This window comes from Drosophila sechellia, unplaced genomic scaffold (genome assembly GCF_004382195.2).
Source record: "Drosophila sechellia strain sech25 unplaced genomic scaffold, ASM438219v1 U_2, whole genome shotgun sequence".
Classification (NCBI taxonomy): Eukaryota; Metazoa; Arthropoda; class Insecta; order Diptera; family Drosophilidae; genus Drosophila; species Drosophila sechellia.
The window spans coordinates 25437-31436 of record NW_022611138.1 but is presented as its reverse complement, the minus strand read 5'-3'; the positions used below and the strand labels follow the sequence as shown (position 1 = coordinate 31436).

General features: G+C 48.6%; 1 pseudogene; it reads left to right on the top strand.

Moving 5' to 3' along the window:
* The first annotated feature begins 68 nt into the window (after positions 1–68).
* LOC116802668 lies at positions 69–5735 on the top strand (annotated as a pseudogene).
* Positions 5736–6000: the final 265 nt, after the last annotated feature.

Sequence of the window (6000 nt, the reverse complement as noted above, 5' to 3'; positions counted from 1 at the left end):
TCCTTGTGGCTGTGCGTAATTGATGCACCACCATGACTTCCCTTTGAGTGATTGTCCTTTGCCCACAGGACATGCTGCAGCCGGCCACCGACGAGGACGACGACAGGGACGAGTGCGATGAACTGAGAGTGCCATCGCCGCCGCCACGCCGCCTCAGCCGCAGCAGCATCGATCTGAGGGACTTGGAGCAGGAGCGGTACGAGAAGGTCACCCACACGGACAGTGCTCCCTCGATGATGGCACTGCAGCAGCAGCAGCCCTCCCACAATCAGTTGCAGCCACCGGCGCCAGTGTTCAATCCGCAGATATGGACGGAGGCAAGATGATCCCTTCGAAGGAGCATTCTCATCCCAATGGACCGCAACAGCAACTCAGCCTGACCAGCGGCAGTGGGAACAGCGAACCGGAACCGGAGTCCACGCGTACCGGGTCTTTGGTGGCCTCAACAGCGACGAGAGCGAGGGCAACGACATGTACGACACCCACCTGCCGCTGGCCGAGGACAACAAGGAGCTGAAGCGCCTGATCGAGGACAATATCTGTACTTCAAGCGCCAGACGGGCGGCACAATTATCAGTGGTCCGGGCGGGGGAAGTACGCCGCCCTCAGTGAGACGGATTCATCCGGCTGAAGGCGGGTGCAGCGGCCTGTGGGCGTAAGGCATTCGCCTCCAGCGATTCGGAGTTCCTGCGCACCATTAGCGAATCGCGGGCGTTGCCGGAGCAGCCAGTGCCCGGGAAGGAGAAGGGCTTCAACATTCTATCCCTGCTGTCGAAGACGAAGCGCTCGAGCACCGAGTGCTTTACGCTGGAGAAGAAGCGACATCAGGCCAACTCCGAGGGATCCAGCTTCTTCCGGCGCTCCCGGAACCGGAAATTGTCGCACAGCTACAACGGATGCGGCGGCGGCAAGGAACGCAAACTTGAGCGACGCCAGCGGCAGCACAGCGATACGGACTCCACGCCCAACAAGCCGGACATCCTGCTGGACATCAATGTGCTCAGCGAGCAGAGTGGCGCCAGTGTGATCCAGCAGTTCAGCGACGGGGTGCAGCTGATTGACTTCAGTGAGCTAAAAGCACCGCCCGAGAGGATTCGCAGCGACGACGAGCTGGCCCAGCTGGCCGATTGCTTTGGGAGTCGCCCCAGCAGCCGGCCACGCCGCCACCATCGTTGTCGCCGCCGGAATTGCCGGAACCGAGTGGCCTGCTCATTGCCAGCAGCTCGGAGCTGGCCGAGATCTTTCGCTCGCTGAGCTTTCCACTGGGCCGACCGGCTGGTGCTCCACAGCGCCTGAGTACGCTCAGTGACCAGGTGTGCGCCAACTATCTGATGTCCCCACCGAACACACCGGCTCCGCCGTCCATTTCCGTGCCGAACGGAGGTGCCATGGACTCTTCCGCCGCTTCCAACTCGCAGTCGGCGTCCATCAATGTGTACTTCCTATCGCCGCCGCCGCATGCCGCCGCACCGGTTATATGCCCAGTGACACATCCACTGTGTCCTTGGATGTGGTGACCAGCCTGCCGATGCCCGTTCCAGTGCCGCAGCCAAATCCCCAAATGCCCTCACAGTCCAACATATCGCCCAAGCCGGAGATCATACTCGATTCCACGCTGTCGCCGGTTGAGGGATGCGGCGATGAGCACCGGGATGTCACGTCGCCACTGTTCAAGCGCAAAGATAGCGCCGGCGATGCGGACGTGAGCGTTTCCGGCAATGGAGGGGCTGGGGCATTGGAGGAGTGGGTGGCCGCCAAGGCGCTGCAGCATCCTGGCCGGCTACGATGGCATCCAAACTGTGCGGAAGAGACAGGCGTCCGTGGTGACCTACGACGTGAATGTCATCAACTTCTCGCAGGAGAACAGCGACAGTCGCAGCTACATCCCGATGGGCCGCGTTTCCACCAGTTCCGCAAGTGAGTAGTCCAACCATCCATTCGGTCATTGTGTAGACTGTATAGCTCGTGCTTGATTTAAGTAGCTCTTTTAAGACAATTTATATCTGCCCCAGAGAAATTCGCTCTGTTTTTGTCAGTTTTCCACGAATAGTTCAAGTGTTTAAATGTTTGGCTTAAACTTTTCCTCACATTCTTTTACCACTGAGTTTTTGAGAAGTAATTGGCTTGAATTCGGGTTTAATACAAGAGATTTGGACGAAAAAAATAATAATTTAAACTTAAAATAAAGATACGAACTTTTACCATACTTAAATTTAGTTTTTACCTTGAAGAAAACTGTAAATTGTGTTTTTAAGTTCCTTTCAAAAACAGTGCGAATTTCTAAAAAAGCATACAGTATTTTAAAAAGTACAGAGCCTATATAACCCCTCATTGGAAAATTAAAACTTAAATGCTTCGAATGAAAACTTAGTTAACTAGCTTAGTATATCTATAATGTATAGACTAGTGCCAGCATTTAGTTAGTTGCACCTGCAAACGAAGACAGAAAGGGACGACCTATTTCCAGAGACAGGGAGCCAACGATAATGAATCTGAATCCTTTCCCTTTTCGATCCCGATCCTTTGCGTTTGCCGGTGCATGGCTGCATGTGATCTCAGGAGTTGAAGTCCTTTCGCGTCCTGTGAAATACCCTGTGTACATTGTCTACTACTTGTCTCTATCTCTTTATATCTATCTCTCTTCCACGCCATTTCTTGTGTGTTGTATGTGTATATATGTAAATCGAAATCACCAAATTATGTCCAACCAACCAACCAACCAACCAAACAAACAAACTACTTCTACTCCAAAACCAAATCCAACCAATAAAACCCCAAAAATGCCGTGGCCAAATTCACAATCGAAATCGTACGAAAATGCAACAATCAACTGCAAGCAGAGCACGAATTTTCTAATAAATCCTCGCTGATCCGACGCGGCGGCATCTGCATCTTTGTGGATGAGGAGGAGGCGGAGATCATTGAGCAGCGGCCCCGCGGCATCACCTCGCGCGGTGCCCAGTCCGCTGCCCAAGTGTCCGCTCTGCGGCGCCGACATCAGCAGCACCACCGGCACCACCGCAAACGCAAACGCAACCGCAAATGCCAACGCCGGCAGCACAATCGACACCACAGTACTAACCACTAGTAGTAAACGTAGTATTCACGAGCCAACTCCAGATCTTGGCCAGGGGCCCGCGTCCTCGTCCAGTTGCACTCGATTCTGGCACAAGCGAACGGCGGCGGTCACAGCATGTGGCAGCAGAGCAAGAACCGGAAGCGCCGCTTCAAAACCGGATGCAGTCACTGTGGTGCAACCGGTGAGTCTTGTCGTATCCCCTCCTCTCCTCCCCCAGTCTCTACGTTTCGCTCTTTCTCTCTCTCTCTTGCTCCTCTCTCTATCTCTGTCTTTCTGCTTGTCTCAGCTTCAGCACCTATTTCATTGCTACCCATTCATTATCCATCTGAATCATTCGATTTCCCACAGTCCACAACTTGTGCATTATAATATAATACATTTCACACTTCTAAGCCTCAGAATTCACGAATTTCCAACACCAATAGTAATAGTTTCTATATATCAATACATACATATATTATCATCAGAAAATCTTTATCCAATCAAGTTCCTTTCACTTCGTATTTATTGCCACTGCATTAAACCAGACATATAAAAAATCTATTTATTTCGTATGAAATATCCTGGCAGTCAAATACTAATCAATATTACAGTTCCTAAAGTAATGTTCTTATAAACCATACATGTTTCAACTTATTATATTTAAAGTTAAAAGCTTTTGAATACACTTGAAACTAGTTAACGTTCGTACCGCAAATAATACTATATATCCCTGGATTTTAACTTTCTGCATCCCAATCATTTCAACGTGGTTAACCTAAGTATCATGCAATCATCATGAAATGAAACCGAAAAGAACTACCCAAATTTCTGTAGCCTCCAGCTCAGTGGCAATCCCCACAAAAAATGCCAGTTTTTTGGCACTCCTTATCCGGATGCCAAGCTAACCAGCTTAGGCAACTGAATCCGGAGTGTTACCCAATCGAAACCTCATGCTATCTCCACCTCCACCTACTCCACCTCCGAATCCGTATCGGATCCTTCACCTTTCGCTGCTCTCATGCTGTACATAATTGCTTCCGTTTGCACGTGCGTTTGCTTTGCTTATTGAGCCTCCCTTCACACAGCCTTTGCATTATGATTCACCTGGCTGTGGCCATCACCGAGTGGCGTCATCAAGATCCAGGTGCCCAACTGGATGGGAACATGGCAATGGTGGAACAAGGCGATGGTCCGTTGCTTCCTGTTGCTCACTGTTGTCTGTCTGATTTGTTTTTCCTCCTGCCGCCAGTGATGTTTATGTTTATGTTTGGGGCGGGCGCACTGGACTGGATGGATGCGGGGGATTGTATGTCTTTGTGATAACAAGTGTCCTGTGTAAATATTTTCAATTGTTTGCCTCGTTTTTATTGCTTTTCCCGCACCCCACACGCCCGAGCTCCAAGATACTTCACACATGTTGGCCTTTCCAGCACTTAATGACAGTCACTTGCAAGGTGGGCGCAGGGGGCGTGCGGTGTGGGGCTTGAAATGCCATCGATAGCTAACAAATATAACAGCAAAAGTATTACTAATGTCAAAGCTAAACAGGATACACACACATGGCGTATACGCAACATGCCGGCATACTCTTACTCTCACAATAAAACGAACATAAACCGCATTCTTGGCAATTTACACACAGAGAAAATATATAAATTATTTTTTAAAAATTAGTTCCGAATTGGATTCGTTTTAAGTAAGAAAATCCAAGTAAAAATATATCGTTTAAATTATTATATAAGTCTTTAGTTAGCTCTTTGAAAATGTTTCTCTGAGTTTTTCTTTGTTTTAATTGAAATGTTCAATTAAATTGACTTAGCTAACAAATAACGGTTTTCCTAACTTAATTTCAACATATACCTTTTCTTACCAAATATATTTTATAAAATTTCATCTTAGAAGCAACAAACCATAAAACCACACATGCAACAGGTATACAAATACCACATTAAACTACTTAAAAAGAAAATCATTTTTCGAGTGTTCGCAGACAAACAAACAGAAATGAACCAGAAAACTGTCGATTGCACTGACCCAACAATGAAAAAAAACAGACTGGCGGATCGAAACGAATCGATTCGAATGAACTTAATCAGCCAATTGCCAGCTTTCATATCGTTCTAAACTCTCTATCTGTCCCACAGGCGCTCCGTGCGACCGGCCAAAGGATGAAGGCCGAACACAAGGCCGCCCGCACCCTGGGCATCATCATGGGCGTCTTTCTGCTCTGCTGGCTGCCCTTCTTTCTGTGGTGATGGCGGTAGATAGGCGTACGGATGCGGATGTGGTACCGGCAATCCGTAATCATTGTCGGTTATCCGCTGGCCTTATTCTTATTCTTCTTCTTCTGGGTGACTCATACTCATGTGATTCTCATTCCTCCTTCCAGGTATGTCATCACATCGGCTCTGCGGTCCGGCCTGCCCGTGTCCCGATGTGCTCGTGGTGGTGTTATTCTGGATCGGTTACTTCAACTCCACGCTAAATCCGCTTATATACGCCTACTTTAATCGAGATGTTCCGCGAGGCATTCCGCAATACGCTGGAGTGTGTGCTGCCCTGTCTGGAGAAACGAAATCCGTACAACGCCTACTACTCTAGACCGGATAGCGTCTGCATCCCGGCCACATTCCTGCCTCGTCACTCTCCTGGATGCGGAACAATGCCCCTATAAGTGATATTTAATACTTGAGTGAATCGTTGTAAAATGTATATGTACCCAAGGAGGGAAAACAAAGCTGAAGTGAAGTGAAGAGAAGAAACCAGAGCAACGGCCATACCAGTGGCATTCGTGCCAGGATATAGCTAGCATAATCCTTGAAGCTAAGCAATACTCTATGTGTGTTTATGTATACGTGTACAATTTCGTTTAAGCAACGATAGGGAATTTAAATTAAAAGTTGTGTTCTAAGCCGCCAAACCGCGGCTGCAGGGACAAT